Source organism: Poecile atricapillus, chromosome W (genome assembly GCF_030490865.1).
Source record: "Poecile atricapillus isolate bPoeAtr1 chromosome W, bPoeAtr1.hap1, whole genome shotgun sequence".
Classification (NCBI taxonomy): Eukaryota; Metazoa; Chordata; class Aves; order Passeriformes; family Paridae; genus Poecile; species Poecile atricapillus.
The window spans coordinates 19,173,510-19,192,659 of NC_081288.1; the positions used below are offsets into that span (position 1 = coordinate 19,173,510).

General features: G+C 40.7%; 1 long non-coding RNA gene across 1 annotated transcript in view; it reads left to right on the top strand.

Annotated features, from left to right (window-relative positions):
- The first annotated feature begins 536 nt into the window (after window positions 1-536).
- LOC131592189 (uncharacterized) overlaps window positions 537-19,150 on the top strand; it is a 56,308-nt gene continuing 37,694 nt past the window's right edge. The window contains exons 1-2 of the long non-coding RNA XR_009280533.1: window positions 537-697; window positions 5,901-6,086. This is a non-coding gene — a long non-coding RNA (uncharacterized LOC131592189). The remainder of the gene's footprint in view (window positions 698-5,900; window positions 6,087-19,150) is intronic.

Consider the following 19,150-nt stretch of genomic DNA (forward strand, 5'->3'; position numbering starts at 1 on the left):
TAAGGTGCAATCCTACAAGACTTCTCATGCACATCCTTGAAAAGCTGCACTGTATAGAGAGGAAATTGTGAATAGAATTTCATAAAGTACATGCCAAACAGAAGAGATTCCTTTGTACACCAATGTTACCTGGGCTAGAGTCACTTCACTTCTTCCTAACATTCTTCTGGGAAAGCTGTTCTGTATTAGGAGGCTGGAACAAGTACTGAAATAAACAGCACAAGTTGGATAGTCTTTGAAAAAAATCCACACCAAACCTTAAATGCTACCCTGTGCATTTAAGAACCTGTCTCTCATGTGATTTGGGGCATGCAATAGCTGAAAATTGCCCTTACCTAGAAGAATTGTACAGGACCTAGTTAAGCTGTGCTGTGTGCCTATAGGCACACATTCTTTCTCTGACCCTCTTTCACCTTGCCTGAGGCACAGTAACTATATCTGTATTTTGGGAAAACATAGGCAGACCCTCCTTCCAGTCACATAAAATCTGCTGTCTGGACTGCTTTTTTGTTTCTTGTCACAGAGAGAGGGAGAAGGCTGCGACTGCTTTCAATACTGACTGCCTGTGTGAGGAACTGAAGCTGCAGGAGGGATGAATGGTGTTAATGCCAAGTTCCAGAGCAAGAGAGGACTTTAGACGATGTGGGATGCTCCACATTTCTCAGAGGCCTGGTTTTCCTGGATGAAAAGATAGCTGGTAGGTGATTAAGAACTAGAAATCTTTTCATGGCGATTTTTGGATTGTAAGTAAGTAAGGGCAAATCTCCCTGGGTTTCCTGTTGGCATGCTCTTTGCCTGGATCCCTTTCCCTTTGCACAGTTCCCTCAGCCACATCAGCTGTGAAAACCTTTTCTCCAGCTGGAAGGATGAAGTGTGTGGGAACTTTCCAAGGCTGCATGTTGGTGACAGCATGGGGGGCTCAGGTGAACAATGACCACCTTTTATTTTTAATACAGCTAAATGTAAGGTTGTTCAACTAGGAATGAAAATTTTAGGCCTTACTTATATAAGATAAAGGCTGTGTTTAGAAATCATGATCGAGATAAAGGACCGAAGGATCAGGGTGAATAATCTTTGTAACATGAGTTCTAAGGAGGGTATATTAGCAAGACAAGAGCCTAAGCAGTCCTTGATTGTGTGAATAAAGGTCAGCCACAAACAGGGCCACAGTTTCCACCACATGTAGCAAGACTGTATACAGCTTCTGTAAGTAAACCAAATCTGAAAAGTAGGAGTTGTGCTTTTCAGGATGTTTCAAGGCATATAATTATTTTTAGCCCTGCAAACCAAAGTTGTCCGATACTTGTTGTGTGAAAGCTGAAGAACTCCAAGGCACTCAAAGCAGCCTGTGGCAAGTATTGGTTTCACTCCCCTGGGACATAAATTCAGTGGCTGGATTGAGTGTCCCAGACTCCAGGGGTGCCTTGGAGCTGGGGTACATCTCGGCACCTGGTGCATCTGAGCCCTCCTGATGGTCCCCAGCCACAGCCACCTCTTCTCCCAGCCATGGCAGAGGTCCTGTCCTGTGGGAATGCTGCCACAGGGCCTGGACATTCTTGTCCTTTTGGAGAGTCCATCAGGACACCGAGATGGTGGCCATCCCACCAGGCCATGGGTCAAGGTTTGAGGGTGTCTATGTGAGGGTTTGGGTCAGGAGTTTGAACTCAAGACTTTCATGCCAGGAGCAGTGCCAGGAGAGCTCTTGAGCAGTGCATGGTGAACTACAATGAGCTCAGTTTAGGTCCACTGGGCTTCAGTGAGTTACAAAAAGTGCAATAACTCCAGCTGGAGACAATCAATGTAGAGCATGGCTGGTTTAGTGACTAGGTCAATCCCTTGGATTACCAGAATTAAAGATTTGAGATCCCTGCTTTGAATCGGGATGACTCGTACATGTATCAGCCACATTCCTAGACAATATTTGCATTGTTGGTCTAATTCTGAGACAGTTTGACAACCTCCTGTAAATCCATGTGTTTCCATGGAAAGCTTTGTTTTACATTGAGAAAGGTGCTTCAAATAAAACAGTATCCAGAATCAGCTCTGTTTCATATTTTAAAAAGCATATTGACAAACTGAGAAGTCTAGAAAAGAGCTACAAGGAATACTGGAGTCCTGGAAAATCTTTTTTTTGCTGTAAAATGTCTTTTTCGTTTATCTTGAAAGATAAATGGTGCCTGTTCACTGTAGGTAAGTGCCTATGAGAGCAGCAGATTTACTAGAATACAACATTTTAAGCTTCTGAAAATATAAAAATCTGCAAATGGCTCTCATGCCTGGGAGCTGAAGCTACTCAAATTCAGAACAGAAATCAATGGCAAATGTTTAAGATAAGAATAATCAATCATTGAAGCATCTTTAAGAGAAATGGATTAGACCTGCCAGCAAACACTGTCACTAAACGAGGATTATTTTAAAAATGTCTCAAGATTCAGCAAAAAGTTTTTGTATAAAATAAGTTTTAATTCAAGTGGAATTTCTGAACTTGCAGTAGGAATCTCTTGATGGCAACTCATGGTATCTCTTCTGCAGAAGGTCAGAGTAGATGACTATTGAAGTTAAGGTTTTGCAACTATTTTCTCCTCATAAGTTAATATAAAATTAATGATAATAAAATTAATGATAATAAAAAATACTATGTCAAAAATTTTCTCACTAGACATTCTGTTAAAATCTACTTAAATGGAACAAGGTTTGTTTTTCTATTCTTTTTTCTTAATTTTTCCACTTACTAAACTATAATGTAGGCAATTTTTCAGATCTTTCTTTCTTTTTTATGTTTTCCTGAAAATATTTCAATTTTTCATTTAAATTTTTGACTTTCATTTTAACCCATGTACACTTTTTGAGAAACATTGGACAAATAGCTCTGCTTGACTCAAATATGTATTTTATTTTTCCCACCACTAAAAGAATCTGTGACTTATCATCTGAGCTCAAATCTTAGGATTTTGAGAAAAGAATCTGACCTCACACTCTGGTACATTTCCCCATACTGAAGGGCATGTAACCCCTGGGCTGGCATGTCACTTTTTTCCCTTGAGGACTTGTTAAGTAGCAGTCTTAGTTCTAAAGAGGTGACAGAAAAATAATTTGTAGATTCTTGTTTATATGGATGTTCAGTAGTTATGCTTAATAAAGAGTAGCAAATTGCCATGGTAAAGGCAGATAAGTACCTAATGAAGGCTAATTAGTATCAGACCACCTCATTGCTAAACAGGGTTATAGCTGGCTAAAAGAGAACACAAATGATGAATTTCACTGGTATTAGGGATTATTTCAGCATGGGAAATAGATTGTCCTGCCCAGTGTCACTCTTTTTCTAGTGAGAATTGTATAATTTTATTTTAAGGGACAGTTCCCTGTACCCATGAATGTTTCACAGAGATGAATGGCAAAGGCTATGAGGAGTTTTTAACCATAAATATTTGATGATTTGTTTTCAAAATATCCTCTTTGTTTCCTACTGAGTATGCCTTAGATGAGGAAAGCTCCCAGGGATATGTAGAAGTTGTGCACCTAAAAACACAGAGATGTCATTCTGGAGTGGCATCCCTCGTGCTTTCTTGCTGTGTGGTGAATCCAACACACTGTTAAAAATACAGTACTCCTTCATTTCGTGTAAAATGAGAAGCTTGCAAAAGGGTTAAGTTTCAAAGAAGGTTCAATATGTGCTTTTGATTGTCTGAATGTCAGTCTGAATCACTTTATTTCTAAAAGCAATAGTAACAACTTAAAAATATCTCAGCTGGATGACTATAGTAATCACCTCATCTTATTAATTTCAAAAATTTGCACGTTGTGACTTCAGAAGAGAAAAAGGGTTCAGAATCCACCTTCATTTGTGTTGGCATCCCATTTCAGAGAGTCCCAAAAATGAACAGAGTTCAAATAACCCCTGAAGCTTAGTTTCAAGGAAGATTCCTGCCTATGAGGGAATAAGCTCATATTCAAATCCAGCCTCTTTCACAGTGAGAGCATCACCACTGGGATCTCCAGGATTTTAGAAGCTTGTGGCCCTGAACACAAGACAAAGTGTTGCCAATAGGTTCTTCCTGAAGGCGGAAGCTCAGAGGTTGAAGGAGAGGAAGGAGGAAGGGCAGGGCTGGGGAGGGTTGGGTGTGAGCAAGAGCTCAATTTTTATTCAAGAAATACTGCTGAACGATGAAACCTGAGCTGATTCATCATCTCAGATCCCAGGCCTATTTCTGTGAAATTCTAATTAGTCTACTTGGTGCTTGTGGTCAGCTGTTGGATCAAGTTACAGAACTGCATGTGTGTCTTGGTTTCAGCCAGGGCAGAGTTGATTTCTTCTCATTACAGTGTTGTGTTTTGGAATCTGAATGGCAATGGTGTTGCTAACACACTGATGTTTTGAGGTTTTTGCTAAGTCATGTTTATCCTAAATCGAGGACTTTATTTTCCCTCGTCTCATGCTCTGCCCTTGAGGAGATGCACAAAAGAAACTGGCAGGGAGCACAGCTGGGACAGGTGACCTGAAGTGACCAGAGGGATATTCCATACCATGGAATGTCATGCCCCGTATATAATCTGGGGGGAGTTTCCCAGAAGGGTGGTTGATCCAGGCTGGGGAAAGGGGATCTTGCATCAGTCAGCAAGTGGTGAACTACTGCACTGAGCAATACCAGAGCTGGAGAGAATAAACCTGTTTAGATCCTGATTTGAAGAGCCTGGAGCACTGGGCAAGTGGCAGAGCATCGTGGGTGACAGCCTGGGGTCCCCAGCTGCAAGAGCTGCCAGTGAAGCTCCTCCATGGGAATGATTTATCTCTGCAGTGCATTTCCCTCTGACTAAGCAACGGGCAACCATCATCTTCAGCAAATGCATTTGTAAGGATGAGTGTGCCATGGGGAATATGCTGTCTTCTCAAACACTGAAGGAAAGGGAAATTTTCTTTTCTAGCCTATAGCTGTAATTATTCTATTGTGTTTGAATTACTCCCAATATATGTCATGAATTGGAATGGACCTTATGGGATGTGTCCAGATGCAGAGCTTCCAAACATCCATCTAGCTCAAGAATAAACTGAGTCACATAAGGAGCTGAGGACTCAATGCCAGACCTTTTGGTACACTTCCCTTTAATGACAGGGCACTGAAAAGCTCCCTTTGTAAGGAGCTGGGTGCCTTGGAGAGGAAGACCTGAGATCTAGCTGCTTGCTGAGAAGGAGCTGTTTTTTTGGTTAACTGGAGGCAGTAGGGAATAAAAGAGAAGGCTGAACACTTTCTTCTAGTTTGTATTTCTAGGTAAATTTTTTTCCCATCTTGCTGCCAGTTTCTCAGTCTTGAAGCAATACTTAGTGGCCCAGAAATGCTTGCCTACCACTAGAAATCCTTGGTTCATATGTCTGTCTGTCATGTCCAAGAAGGCTGAAACATCCATTTCCATTTAAATCCATAAGAGCAACAGATTTATCTTTTTTTATTATTATTTTATTTTTTTCCTTTTTTCAATGCTCAGCAGAGTGACTACCTAACCTTCTGTCTAGAGCAGTGGAAATAAAAGGAAATAAACCCAAGAAAGGCTCAGTAAAAGTGTTCCCTCCTGATGCTCAGCCTGTCCCTGGCCAGTTTCCCCCTAGTTTGTATACTGAGCATGATGTTCTATGGTATGGAATATCCCTTTGGTTATTTCAGGTCGGCTGTCCTGGATATGCTCCCCCCCATTTCCTTGTGCACCTGCTTTCTGAAAAGTCCTTGAGTTTGGGTAAACACTACTTAGCAACAACTTAAACATCAGTGTGTTAGTAACAACCTTATTCCCATACTAAATCCAAAACACAGCACTGTAACAGCTATCGAGAAGAACATTAACTCTCCTGGTTGAAACCAGAGCAGACAGGCAGCAAACTCATTTGTTTATGAGTTTTTGAATCCCAGCAGGTCTTGTGGATGAACAGAGACCCTCTATGGTCAGCACTCCACAGGCAGAGGCAGCTCTAGCAATGCAGCTGCAAGTTTTTAGGCACTGAGGATGTTTTACCAGTTCTCTACTTATTCCTCTACCTCTGCTCCTGTCACTGCACAAGGAGTCTTGAAAACTCAGAGCCTTTGCTCAGCTACCATGTAAGTTGTTCTTAGCTCATTTATGTGTTTTTCTCTGACATTTTGTATGGCTGTTTCTGTGTCCTTATGGCTAAGATCTCGGGCATGTGAGGAATGGTGTGTTGTCTTCCTGTGTTATAAATTTTGCTGAAGCTTTTGGACTATTTGTTTGTTATGTCAGAAGTGTAGGTACAGGAGAAATGAGACCTGTTAGGTACTGCTGACTTCTGTTGAAGATGTTACATCACTTTTTCTCCTTTCTGTGTTATAGTGACCTGAAGTCAATCACCTTTCCCTTCTGCTTTGTTCACTGCAATCTCAGTATGAGAAATGTCCTAAAGTCGGGATGGAAGTTTCTTTACACTACAGAGCATAGCTAAGACTATGTAAAATAACTTGTATATTATTAGGAAAAACAACCAAGAAAAGAAATCTTGTCTTGTTTTTTCTGAACATAAATGTCATATCTGTCTAACTCTTCTATTTTTTTCTGCACTTACCTTAAATCAGGTTTATTTGCTTCGTGTTTGCTACAATTGCCTTTTTCACATACACCAACAGCAAGCTGTTAAATTAAGCAGAAGAAATGGGATACCTCACTCAAGTTTCCTCATATTTCCCTTGGAAAGCACCCAATATTTTGGGGCTTTTTGACCAGCAAACATTATTTTCTCCCTCATGGGAGCCAGCCACAGATACTTTTTTCTGTGCTTTGTTCTCTGTGCTCCTTTAGCTGTTCTAATTTCCTCTCTTTCTCCTGAGGACCACAGAGTAGTTAATCCAGGTAGCTGAACACAGAGGCTCCCAGGAAGCTGAGAGCTCTGTGCAGCACTGCCACTCTGCACCAGGCAGTGCCCACGAGGGGCCCCAACCCCACTGAAAACTCCTGATTAAGACCCAGCAGCATCTGACACCTAATTGCTTTGTGTGGGAGTTCTCAGTGAAACATCCTGAGACCGTAATGACTTCTGCAATTGATGGCACCTCTTGGTGCCCTTCTGGTTATTTAATTGATTGCAGGCTGGTGCTAAGGAAAACACAGCTTGTGGGTGCTTGGGCTGTTTATTAGCCATGAATAACCACGTGGGTGGACAGCTGTGTTGTGCTGATCAATACACAGAGCTCTGAGACAGGGGCACAGGGAATTTGGCACCCAGGCTGTGCAGGGAGAGAAGAGTTTCCTTCTTGCCCTTGCTCAGCTGGCCTAAACTCTTACAAGGGTCGACCACTCCCAGGTGTCTGGAGAGAAATGTTTGTACCAGGCATGAAAGACAGGCTGTGTGCTGATGCTGCACCACCTCCTCCCAGCTGAGGAACTGAACAGGACAGCAAACACTCCACCCAGATTTTGAAAAAGTACTGCTTTTCAGTGTTTTCCTGAGGTTTAAAATAGCAGATTTCTCTTTTGCTCTGCTCAAACCACACTCACTGCACAATTATGTTGAATACAAATTTTAAATACTGAAAAATGTGTTTGTACTGATGAGACAGTAGTTATTTATACTTCAGCTTCTGTGCCTGCTTTTGTGATATCTAGTATGTCAACATCCTGGCCTTCAGGTTTTTTAGTTGTACATCTGTGTATATGGTCATGGAGCAGACACACAAATAGTAGGGACATTGAAATACAGTATTCCAACTCATGGAAAACTGGGAAATTCTTATTATTTTGTTTGTTTAGGCTTGGAACAAAAGCTTGTTTCCACAACTTCCCATGAAATGAGAGATCCTGGAAACAGCTTTCAATATTTTATGCTATATGGTGCATGAATTTAATTGATTTATTTACAGCATCATTTAGAAATGCATGCAATAATCAAAGAATAAGTGGTGAAGTTGTGTTAAATGAAATTTTCATTTTGCTGAATTTTTCATTTCTAATTTTGAATTGCTTTTCTGATGCTTGCTTCAGTACAGGTGAGCATAAGCATAACACCTCTCTCTCGCCTTTCACTCTAGAATAATTTACTGATTAATTACTGATTCACTCTAGAATAATTTATGGGGGAGATATATCCACAAATGGTCACTGAGCTTGTATTTGCTCTGAGTGGAAGGTAAATTTTAAATTTCTTTTCAGATAAGCTACTGACCTGATGAGAAACAGCAGAAATTAAGGATAAAACTCATAACACTCCTTCCCTAAATTCAACATTTCATCTCTGTTTTTCCTTTAAGTTCTTTGCTTTGGGGCAGCAGTACCCACCACCATGAACATATTTTGTTATCAACAGATTGGGATCACTGCTAGCCTTGGAGAAACTAGAGGTGGTTTCAAGGCAGTGACCTAGAGATGAGGGGTGCTTTATCTCATTAGAAGGTAATCAGCACTCTCTGGGCCCCTGAGGAATTACTATTTCATCATTAGGTCCATAACCTAATAGAAAGAAAAGCCCCTTGGAGGAGGTTTCCTGGAACAATAGGCAAAAGGCAATAGAGCAGTAGATAGGGTGTGCAATGGAAATTACTTTAATCTAGAGTCTTGAGGCTTCTCCTGATAAATTAACAGCCAAGGGTGTATTTTTGTATTCAGTATATTTATTGCTTACCCATCACAGTCACAACCTGTGTCCAGCATAACAGGAAGAGCAGCGACTTGTATGGAACTGAATCCAAATCTGTTATTTTATTTTCCCCTTCTGTACAAAATGCAAACTTAGAGAGGGAGGGGTGATGGAAGTGGAAAAAGTGCATGTAAGCTGCTGCCTGTCCTTTCCTTGCCCTTTGGGTGATTGTCACATTGGGCCTTTGCAATCAGGTTCTTGGTTCCCTTTGTAAGGCTCCTCTCATTTCAGGTTAGTATTCATGTGGGGTGATGTTATGGTGAAGTGGCTTTCCTGGCACCTTCGGTGGGGTGCATGCTAACAGGGAGTGATGGAGAGGAGAAAACGTGATGGGGATGTCAGACCCTGTTAACAGAGCAGTCCTGCTCTGCCCTTTCCAGCTTGCACTGCAGCAGGCCAGAGCTCTCTGCCTTGCTGCTTTGTTCACCTCTCATGAAGAGCCTTTGTGAGGGATGAGAGGGGCAGGTCCATGCCAGCATTGACCACTGTAGCCAGGGTAAGGAAAGAAGGCTGTTCTCCTGTGCCCTCAGGAAACTTATCTCAAAGGTGGCTCTGCTGCATTCAAGGACAGGTAAAACTGGACATAACACTTCTGCTGTAAGGACCAAAAGCTCTGTCAGAACAAAAGACACTCCTGAATACAGGGCAAAGGCATAAGAACCAATCAGCTTTATTTTCTCCCTATACTGTTTGCAGCTTTGCATAATGGATTTCTCATCCTCCCTTCCCTCTCTACTTCTTGTCTCATATTTTCCCAGTGTAATATCTGTTATTATAACCATTGTTACAGCTGCATCTAGAAAACCTGTGAAACCCTGGGGCTGTGCACATGTGGACTGAGAAGCATCTCTATCTAACTGTAGCTGTTCAAAGCTCTCTAAGCCTATCGCTCTGGCTGTTCCCATCATCAGTATAGGCAGACAAAACTGTATCCAGAGAGACCCATTTAATAAGGTTCCTTAAATAAGGGAAACTGATGTTTCTAAATTGCCCCTAGGAAGGTGTCCTACTTCTGACAGATGAAGTGTGACATGCCTCATCTTCATTTCTTGCTGTGGCTTCACAATTCTTTGCAAACACCACTGACTTTCACTTTTCAGCCCTCTCCACTCTGAACTGTGACTGCCAAGGGATTAACACATATTTTAGTATGTATCTTTTAAAATATATATTCCTCCCTTTCATTCCACTTTCCAAGCATTAGAGGAGTAACTCTATAAGTGTTGATTAAAGCATTATCATGCTGACTGTATGCTCTGGCTTATGACCCAAACACACCCAGAACAACAATCATGGTCATTCCTGTTCTCTGTGAAATGCTATGGAAACCTGTTTATACTTCTAGCCTGCTGCATGTCTCTGGTCAGCCACTGCTCAAGGCTGTGCATATGCCATAAAACTTATCCCTCTTCTTTTTTTCCTAGAGCATTTCAAAACCAGGAATTTGAAATCACAGAATAAGCTGTGTTGGAAGGGACCCTCAAGGATCTCAGGTCCAACTCCTGACCTTGCACAGCACCATCCCCTAGAGTCACCCTGTGTGCCCAAGGGTTCAAGTGCTGCTTGAACTCTGAGGCTGGTGCTGTGACCACTTCCCTGGGGAGCCTGTTCCAGTGCCCAGTCACACTCTGGAGGTAGAATATTTTCCTGATATACAACCTACACCTTCTCTGACAAAAATTCAGGCCATTCCCTTGGGTCTTGTCATTGGTCAGCACAGAGCAGAGGTCAGTGTCTGCCCCTCCTCTTCCCCTTACAAGGAAATTGTAACTGCAGTGAGGTCTCTCCTCAGTCTCCTTTTGCTTTACCCGCTCCAACGCCCACAAAAAAATTAAAAATTAACAAATCAGCATTTTATAATAGGAAGAAAGTTTCACTAGAAAGTTCCCAACCAACTCCATTATTTTGTAGTTGTCTAGTTCTTGTCTTCTCAGCATGAACAGAAGGCTTCAACCCTCCCTTTTATTAAATTATTGTGACTTTTTTCCATGTAATGGAAAATACACCAATTAAATTACTTGGAAACTTTTGATTTAATTATTTTTCATTTTAAAAACACAGCATAACAAAATCTGGGATTTGATGTCCGTATTTGATATGTCTTGTTTATATTTTCTGTGGAACATCCACTGTTTTAATAACTAAGCCTGTATACACTGAAATCTGCTCTCATCCTTATCTCTTGGCTACTGGCAGGAAGGCTGAAGCCTAACCCTCCTGTTGAAAGATAAAATGACAATCCGGCCAGACAATCCAAGAGTATCTTAATTTTTCCCAGAGTGTGACTTTTACAGAGTTCTTGCTCCTTTGGGCTTCTGGCGCTGCTTAGTCTTCCCATCTGTAATGGGAGCTAAGGTAGATCTGTGCTGGAAAGATTTAACTTCTTTGTTCCCTATTCTTTTATTAGGTTGCATTTCAGAAGGATGAATTTTGCAAAACCACAGGTCTATTGTGTCTATAGTTCCAGAAAATGATTTGGTGCAGCTGCCATCAGCAATGCTTCCATTTAGGAATATTGCTCCTGCACCATATGGATTCAATAATCTCTGCTCAGCCCTGCTTATAAGTGTTTTTTGACTGAAGGCAAAATGATAGTAGTGATTATGGGGGCAGTCAGGGAAAACCTTTGGTCCCTAAACTAAATGAATTAACTCCAGAGTTTTTTGAGGCATTCCTTCTTATCCCTTTCCCTTTTACATTGCTTTGCATTTTTAAGCCAAAGGCTTTGATTTCAAAGTGATTTGTTTAGCACCTTTAGCAAGCTGTTAATGAGAGAGAGAAACCTGGAGAGGTAGATGAGACTTGTCAGAGCAGAGACAGGTGAGGAAGAAAGGGACAGGTAAGGGGAAGAAGGAGCAAAATAAGGAAGGAGAGGGTGGCAAGACAGAACAAAGAGCTGACGGAAAGGGGTGTTTTTGTCTCTCCAATTCTTCAATATCATTCTTGCTGATTTTATTCTTTTCCCCCATTCTGTGTGTTGGCAGAAGTGAAGTTGGCAAGCTCCATGGAGAAGAAGGTGTCAAGCTTCTAGTGCTGCCAAGTAGGTTCCCACATCTAGACGGTGCATGCAATGCTTGGCAAAAGGCCAGAAACTTTGTTAATGGATTTACTAAATAGCAGCATTTGTCTGTATTGGTTTTGTTAGGGCACTCTCAGAACTCAGGGTGAAGTAGGTAGCTACACTTTACCTAATTTTTTTCTGCTAATAGATGTCCTCAAAGCAAAGCACTTAATAAAGACACTTCTGGCCTGGTGGCCATTGTCTCAAGATGTCTCTCCAGATGACATACATTATTAGATATTACATTAACTGCAAATATTACTGGCTGTATTTGATGACTGAGGCAGAAATTTTTATGGTGCTAAGTGTGATTCTCCTCTTTTAAATAAAAAGGTAACTGTTCACAGCCTAGTGGTGAAACTGTGAGTCAGAGTGAATGGTTTAGGCAGGTAATTTGGCATATCAATGGGTCTTTTCTAATGTGTAGAACCAGCACTGACAAAATCCTTTTCAAAATATATGTGAGAAGACAAACAACAGTTTAGCATCAGTTCTCTGAATTTACAGGTAGCCTTAACTGTATGCTTCACAATGTGGATGTTAAATATATGTATAAATAAGAAATGTGCATGCTGAAAATAGTTGTGCCTTGGGAAAATGGATTTCAGGTACCTGTTTGTGTCTCTATTGTGATTCTTACAAATGTCTTTTGACCATAAGTGGCTGCCCCTTATTTTCCCACCTTACAGCCTATCAGTAGAGTCCCTGCTCTGCAGGGTGCAGGTTTAGATACAAGACAAGTAAATAAATCTATTCAAATACATCAATTTATCTGATTTCTCTGAGACAAAGGCAGGTGGTAAATTAGATTTTCTCCCTTTCATTGTGGAAAGGTGCAGGTGAAGAGGGGTAGTGAAATGGCTGAAGGTGAGCTTGGGCTGAAGAAACTGTAGAGCAAATGTCAGAGGCAGAAAGTCTTTGGCAGAGAGGTTGAGACAGGTGTAAAGTCCTGTAAAGGTGGAAAAAGTGAAGATCCTCAAATTTAAGAAAGGAAAAAAATAGGAAAAGGAAGCCAACATAGACCACTTTCTTAAAATGGGTTCTTCTCATTCTGGAGTGGCTGGACAAAAGTATCCTGGCCCTGACAGAGCTGATGCACCCACCATGCCCAAGAGATCCCCACTTCAATCCCTTGTCAAACTGATTGACTGTGCTCCAAAAGCTAGATTTCCCTGGCTAGGCATGGTCCCCAGTCACCACCACTGGCTCCCTTTGCTGCTTCTGAGCCCTGTCTGCTTCTGACGTGGGGGTGAAACAGTGTCCTGAGGCCCCAAGAAGCTGAATATGCACTTTATTTCTTTATCTCTACTCCTAGACACTTTCTGAGGATGCCATGCAGATACGTTTGCATTTGTAAGGCAAAGTGAGCAAAATATGTATTTGGCTGTTAGTGGTGCCATCTCTACTCAAAGTTAAAAATTTATTTCCTTGGCTATAACAGGACAGCTACAAAAGAATCTTACCTGTTCCCTTTCAATACTTGGATGACAGGAATATCTGGAGGTATGTTTTATTGGAGGCTCTTGTCAGAATGCTCAAGGGACATTGTGGTTAAAGGTGACCTTTTCTGAAGGAGGAACAAAATGTGGACAAAACAAGGACAGGTGAAGTTGTACTTCAGACCTCTCTTGAACATCACACTTGCCAAGGAAATCAGAAAAAGTTAGAAATTTTTTTCTGGTTACTACAGACACTTTCAGAGCCTGTGGCTAATGGAAAACCATTTTTCTCCATCTATCACCATTACATTTCACAGAGTAGTTCAGTCAGTAGGAAAGTTTAATAAACAGAGATACCACATCCAAACACATTTTTACTATTATAATTCTCTGTTTAATGCAATGCTTTAACTAGGAATACAACTCAGCAGAAGTACATACACATATATTGCATGTAATTTTAGTTGTCTCTTCAAAATGTTTGACTCTCATCATCTTATTCCTTCATGGCTTGTTTTGATGAAGTACCTTCTTTCTTCATCTTGTATAACAAATTAGAATGCTGCTGAATAACACAGACATTTTTCCTCCAAATGGAACACAACATTACATCCAAATTCCCAGTTAATATAACTTTATCAAACATTGCTTTCACTGTATGAATGTTGTGTATAATATATCTATACAGCATATATAAATATATATCTATAATGTATATATAATCAAGTGGGTCAGCTTTATACAGCTAACCATAAACTTGTGCTTATCTTATTTATATGAGATCAAATGTACGGCATCAAGAATTTGACCAATCTTCTACTTGTAAGATTCTCAGTTCCTGGTTTTACCACATGATTTTGGATATCATATACAAGTAATGCATTCCCTTCTTTTTTGCAGTAGTATTTTATTTTGAAGAAAAGAATGCAGGTTTTTTTTAAATATATATATATATATAAACGAATAACAAGTTTTTCATATAGTTAAGTTAAAAAAGATCTCATGAAGAGATGAGGTTCTCCCTCATTCATAGAGCTTGAAGCGTAATTTGACATTCATTGTAGATATATTTACATTATAAGCTTCTCTGGGTAGTGTTACACATAATGTATTATTTTTTACACAGTCAAGATATGGTGTTGGTCATGTTAAAACACACTATCTAAAGGTATTTACAAATTCCTAGTCTCTAACTTACCAACCAGCTCAGCTAAGTGGCACCAGAAATAAGGGACAGGATAGAAGAATGTCTGTTGATTGGCAGGCATGGTGCTCCCAGCAGTGTTTTTATCATTTTTACAGCCACTGCTACCATGATGTGCTTCAGGGAAGGGCTGTCTTTGGAGCAGAGGTGGAGAGACAGAGTCTCCAGTGGGGGCAGAAATCCCTACCTCTTCCCTGAAGACTACATGGGGGAAGCAGAAAAACAATCCAAAAGTGACTTGTTTGTCCCTTCACAAGTAAGAACACACCAACCTTGTCCCCCTGTGCTTTCTCCAGTGCTGTCAGGTGAGTCAGTCTGGATATTAAACACTCAGTGAAATCCTTCCAAAGACATTGTAGCACGGGCTGGGATCACACTGCCTCATGTACCACACAGAGCTGCTTCTGCCAGAGTCAGAGCACTTTGGGACATGTCTCAGAAAATGGTTTCTGTGTGCTTCTTGGCAAGTATGATCCAAAAAAAACCCCAAAAAACAAAAAACAAAACAACCCCCCCCCCCCAAAAAAAAAAAAAAAAACAAAAGAAAGAAAAAAAAAAAAGAAGAAAATAAACTCACAGTGGAAAGATGAAAAAGACAACTTACTGAATGGCACTTTGGAAGGCAAAAAGAATTTATTTTCTTTTATTTGGTTATTACTGGAATGAAATGCGTCTAACAAATCTACCCAGTACCCTGAAATATGAGGCCTGGAAGGATTAATATGCTCATGTAACCCACTAACTCCACTACGTAGCAAAAGAGGCCCCTGCAAAAGGAGGGAAGTAAAAATACAGGAGAAATAATTGTGTTGTGGTAAATGATTCATGTTCAACTCAGCCTTGCTGTAATTACATTCTTAGGTTTGGACTCTCAGTGGATACTCTGCTAGTAAGCTCATGAATGAAAGGGGATTCAAGGGAAGGCAGGGCTGTCTTTCTGTTGCACAGAGAATTGCAGAAAATGAATTTGTGCATGTGGCAGCACAATATTCCTCTACAAGCACATTCACTCTTTAACATCATCCACCCTTGTACCTAACACAAAGGTAACAAAACTGGGCAACAGAAGAACTGATTTGGTTTTGTTTCATGTGAGGGTTTGTTTTACTTCCAATTTAAAACCCATGCAGAATGGATTTATGGAACTTGCCACTCCACACAGTGGCTTGGGCTCCAGTGGAGGAGGATGTTGCATGCTAGGGAAGGCAGTTTTTGGGTGGGGTTAGAGAGGTTGAATGCCAGCATTCACAGTGCCTGAAAGGCAAGTGGAACTGCAAGCCTGTAGCTGTAACATGGGTGACACTTGTTAAAGTGAGGAAGGGGGAAAACTTTTTAGTAAAACTGGGGCAAAAGAGGAAAAACAGGCAGAGAGGCCACAGCAAATTAAAGACCATCTTTGAGGTTCCTTCAAGGCAAGATTGTCTATACATTTTAAAAAAGAAATATTCCTTAAAAGTCTAGAGCATTTCATGACATACAAGAACTGAAAAAGCAATATTGTATAGAAATCATACCCTTGTAAGTGTCTGTAGTGAAAGAAAAGATAATTTTAATTCTCTCAGTTTCTACCACTTGCACTGTCATCATCTGGGACTATTAAACTCCAAACTCACTGCCAGCAAACACCCCCCATGCACAGGGCCAGAGTTTGTTCTCCTGCCCTTTATTTTGTCAAACTTCAGATTCTCACCCCTAGAAACACCACAATTTGCCAAAAAAGTGAAGATTTTTATGAAGTATTCTAAGGGGAGGGAGAAAACAACATCAGCATCACTCTTCTCCACTCTCTCCCCTGCCCCCAAGCTGCATTCATGTCAGGTTTGCAGCAGGATGGCTTTGACTATTCAGTCCTACTAGGCCTCTGCCATGATTAATTTTGGGGCACAGAAGTGGCAAGGAAAGATAGTCAGCAGAGGTGAAAAATTCAGTGTGCCACCCCAGCACCACAGGAGAAGCTGGAGCTGTGTCATCTATTAGGAATATCTCATTCATAAGAATGAAGAACAGAGATCAAAATCAGTCAAAACTGGGGAAGGGAACAATGAGTTTGCTAGCAAGTCCCACAGACAGATGGACACATTCAAATCCATAAGGAGACAAAATAACAAAAAAAGTCTCTGCCCTCCTGCTCCTATCCCTGGATGGCCAGGAGCTGCTGGGCCACTTCAAGGGTTTCTTCAGCCGTGTGTGGGCTTTTCTCACCACAGCCACACTTCTTGAATGCACCTCTTCTTGTCAGTATGTTTTCCTCCACCAGAAGAGTATAAAACAGAGGGCTGATAGATTCAGCACTTGCTTTTGTCCTCTTCATGCTTTGTGAATGCCAAACAACTGATCTCTGGGGTCCACTTGAGCACTCCCATCCCTGTGAGCTTTTGTACAGCAAAAAAACAATGAAAGAAAGAAAAAACAATCTGACCTATATAGATGCGTTTGTTGTCTTTGGACTGTCTTTCATCAGGCAACATTCAAATACTTCGCTATCTTTGAATAGATCAAATGACTCCTAATAAATCAAATGAAAATCTCAAAGAGAAGGAAGGCTGACAAGTTTTTCTTAGATTTTGTTCTCACTGGAAAACAGAGTTAAGTATTGCTTCAGCTTTCTTCCTTTCTTCCTTTCTTCCTTTCTTCCTTTCTTCCTTTCTTCCTTTTTTCCTTTCTTCCTTTCTTCCTTTCTTCCTTTCTTCCTTTCTTCCTTTCTTCCTTTCTTCCTTTCTTCCTTTCTTCCTTTTTTCCTTTTCTTTCTTTTAATTTTCTGTTTCTTTTTCCTTTCTTTTTCTTTCTTCCTTCCTCTTTGACCACAGACATTTTTAATACTCAGAAAAGTTGCCCCTGGATTGATGCATCTCCAAGTTGCTGTTCTCTTCCTGGAGCAGGAAGGTAGGACTGTCCCACAACAGCACAAATCACTCCCCATGGGCTGCCTCTTTCTGGAAATAATGAAAGAGGAAGAAAAGGAGGCGGCAAGAAGTTCTAGCTGAAATTTTTTGTTGTTGGTTATAGCTTTTGGGATTTTTTTCTTTTTGTTCTCATGTGTTACCTGCACAGTGTGCTTGATTTCTGTGTGAAACAGAAGTGGCCAGAGCAGCACATGGTGTGGACATGCCTCTGGGATCCTCTGGCCAAGCCCAAGGTGAAGATGAGGCAGATCCAGCAGCAGGGCCACCTGGGGCCTTGGGGACCACAGGGTGCAGGTGACAGCCAGGAAAGCCGAAGTTACCCAGGGAGAGCTGCTCTTCAAGACTGATATCTAGATCCTGCAGAACTATCACTCAGAAGGGAAGTGAAACCTGGTGAACGTAGTTTGGGACACAAAGGAAAGACATGAATGCTCAAAGGATATTCAAGAACCAATTTCTTAGTAGTTCCGACCCATTATCACATTTTTGTCTTACTGAGCCACAACCAGCTGAAAACCCAAGAGGTTCCCAATACCTGAGGGCACATTCTGCCTCTTCTCTGCCTTCAGGAGGGGCTAAACAGTGCAATAAGAGTTGCTTCTGTACCTCCCAGCAGCTGGCAAGGCACACAAGGCAGACAAAATGCCATGCAATATCTTGAATATTAGCTGGCTGTTTTTCACATATATAAACCATGTAGAGTTGTGTGTTTGCATGCCTGTGGATCCGTACGTAGGTGCACTATGTCATCTGTTTTTACACTGTTTAATAGTCTGCAAATGTAAATGTACCACGGAACTGTTATGGGGTGGAAGCACAGAGGACTGTGTGTCCTGCAAGCCTTTTAGATATACTATAACACAAATCAAAGCACCTTGTCTCTTAAGATCAAAAGTGAGGGTGGTGCTAGGGAAAAACACTAGAAAACTTCAAACTCATAATTTTCCTTTGCTTGTTTTTTGGGTTTTTTTTTGTTTGTTTGTTGGTTTGTTTTTTTTTTTTACAAATGCTGGCCCAAAATACTTTTCTTCCTGTGGTATTTTGAGTGTCATCATATCACATGATGAAGTATAAGTGCAACCTATCTGTCCCACTTTTTAACCTGTAGGAGCATCCTTAGCTGTTAGATTAATTCATTGAGCAAGTGATAGCTTCAAATGTGTGAATAAAATATTTGCACATCTGATAGAAAGCCAGAGTTAAAAGACTAAATATGGCTGTACAAATCATTATTTCCCAGTTTGAGTACCTGTACTATTGATACCCACAGCACTTGCTGAAAGAAAGAAGCAGGTGTTTCTTTTATGCAACTTTTCTAAGGAAGTCAGATTTAGAAATCGAACATATTTGATTTTATTATATCTTGGGACTTTATCTGGATTTTTTTACCACAAAAAGGAATGAACAACCCAGGAATGCATAAGTCCTTCTTTGACCTGTCGAGATAAACCTAGAGAATGAAGTTTTAAAATTCAAGCAGTGCTCAGTTTGGCAAGCTTTGTCATTGACTTATTCTTCCTTACAAGCAGGAAGATCAAAACAGTGATAGTGGATATAACTCAAGGTAAGTGAGGGTTGCAAAATTAGATCCTTGGCTGTATAGAGACAGTTATATTAGGATGAAATCACTAGGGGTATAAATTCAATGACTTCATATTAAGACATATTAATCCGGAGTTTTAACGTGGCCTTAATTTACTGCAGTTTAATCCTCCTCATTTTCACTTTCTGCTGGGAACTGGTACTACAAAACACGAAAATTGTCATGATACCAAAGTGCTTTGACACTGTGTTCCAATAAGCTTGTCAAATGTAAAACTTAATTCTGCAAGATTAATTTCTCTGTAATCTCAGAGGCTGCTATTTTGAGGTGAATTTTGCAATACTCTAAAACTGTAGCATGAAATAACAGAA